This window comes from Suncus etruscus, chromosome 2 (genome assembly GCF_024139225.1).
Source record: "Suncus etruscus isolate mSunEtr1 chromosome 2, mSunEtr1.pri.cur, whole genome shotgun sequence".
Lineage (NCBI taxonomy): Eukaryota > Metazoa > Chordata > Mammalia > Eulipotyphla > Soricidae > Suncus > Suncus etruscus.
Window position 1 is genome coordinate 59,272,723 of NC_064849.1, and position 2,162 is coordinate 59,274,884.

Below are 2,162 nucleotides of genomic sequence, written 5' to 3' on the forward strand. Positions count from 1 at the left end.
TGTTGAAGGCAGGTTTGGCTTCAGTAGGGTGGGATATTGACCTATACTCTCCTCCAGATACTCTCCTTCTGCCAGGTTTCTGTTGCATGGTTAGTGTCTTCATGATATTTCATAGCTTGGTTTATATTTTGTTCAAAAAAAAAAAAAGAGTGAGTCTTGGACTGACCAGATTTGATCATGGGGACTGCATTTGTGGTCGGTATTGCAATTCACACTTATCTGTAAGTGAATGAGTGTCTCTTTCTCTCCTCTTCTGTGTCAGCACTGGTTGTTCTTGTTCTTTGTTATGTGTGCCTATTTCTATGGTGAGATGATATCTCTATAAAGTAGAGAAAGGAAAGCCTCTTCAACAAGTGGTTTTGGGAAAAACCAGTCAATTTCATGCAGAAAAGTGTACTATGATCTCTTTATTTTTTGCTGTCTGTGACCAAATTTATTCCTGAGGTCCAGGAGGGACATCAGGGCCCATGAGTCACAGCGTTCCAATGGCAGCCTTTTTGGCCAGCATCTGTCATGGGTGGGGCAGGTGCTGAATTTGACTCAGCTGTGACCTTCTTTTTAATACTGTGCACAAAAGTTAAATCAAAATGAATTCAAGGCCTTTATATTAAAATTGAAACCATAAGATACATAGAAGAAAATGTACCCTATAACATTGAAACTAAAGGCATCTTCAAAGAAGAAATATGAAGCAAGTGGAAGCAAAGATAAACAACTGGTACTATATTAATCAAAAAAGGTTCTACACCTTAAAGGAAATGGTGATTAGGATAGTAACACTACCACCCATGGGGCCGGCGAGGTGGTGCTAGAGGTAAGGTGTCTGCCTTGCAAGCGCTAGCCAAGGAAAGATCGTGACAGCGGGTCGACACCCCGGTGTCCCATATGGTCCCCCCAAGCCAGGGGCAATTTCTGAGTGATTAGCCAGGAGTAACCCCTGAGCATCAAATGGGTGTGCCCCCCAAAACAAACAAACAAACAAACAAAAAAAGACTACCACCCATGGAATGGGAGAAACTATTCACCCAGTCTCCATCTGAAAATGGGGTATTATCCAAGATGTACAAGATACTGTTAGAGCTTAGCAAGAAAAAAAAAATCTAATCTCATCCAAAAATGGAGAGTAGAAATGAACAGACATTTTGAGAAGAAATACAGATGGCTAAAAGGCGCATGAAAAAAAAGTTACACATCATCAGGAAATGCAAATCAAAACAAAAGGCACTTTAAATAGAAGTAAGAGCCTTAGTCTTCTTTTTCTTTATATGCTTATAGAACAAATTGCCATGTCAGTGATGCTCCTGCTCCAGATAATATTATCAATTGGAAATGTACTTGAAAACATTTGTGTGTTTGCTGTGATATATTCAAAAGATATCTCAGAAGATGTGGTGCTTACCTTACATTTCAATGCCCAGTGCCACGTATGTCTCTCTGAACCTCCATACTCCATAGTAAGTCTTGGGCCATGAGTAATCCCTGAGAACTTTTATTTATTTATTTATTTATTTATTTATTTATTTATTTATTTATTTATTTATTTATTTATTGCTTTGAGTCACACCCAGTGGTGCTCAGTGGTTACTCCTGGCTCTATGCTTAGAAATCACTGTTGTCAGGCTCACGGGACCAAATGGGATTCCAGGAATTGAGCTACCGTCCTTTCTGGTTTGGCCTCATGCAAGGCAAATGCCCTACCTCTATGCCATCTCTCCAGTTTTGTGTGGAGGACAATACATTTGGTAGGACATTTGTTTATTTGTGGCTGATCCAGGTTTGATTCCCTGCAAAACATATGGCTCTTTAAACCAGAAATAATCCCTAAGCACTGAGCATAGAGCCAGGAGTATGCCCTGATCACAAATGTATTGTTCAAACCAGTGTCTTCCACCCCAAATAAATTAAACAAATCCATTTTCATGGGTCACTGAATCACTTGGAATTTTTCTTTTACAAACTGGAGGAATAATAACATGATAGAAATAAGTTTTAAGATATAGGTTAATGAGCTTTAAATAGTAAAAAAGTAAGAGTAACAGTAATTTATGTAACATGATAGTATTAGGCATGTGTGTAGATATCTACATTCTAACAAGTTGACAACAGAGCAATAATGATGTTTAATTCAAACAATCTTTTTATGGCAGGCAGTATGTGAGAAA

At 38.4% G+C, this 2,162-nt stretch overlaps 1 non-coding gene across 1 annotated transcript; it reads right to left on the bottom strand.

The window, feature by feature from the left end:
• Nucleotides 1-415: 415 nt before the first annotated feature.
• On the bottom strand, nucleotides 416-549 carry LOC126002468 (small nucleolar RNA SNORA5). Its single transcript, XR_007493166.1, has one exon. It is a non-coding gene; the product is annotated as a small nucleolar RNA SNORA5 (small nucleolar RNA).
• Nucleotides 550-2,162: the final 1,613 nt, after the last annotated feature.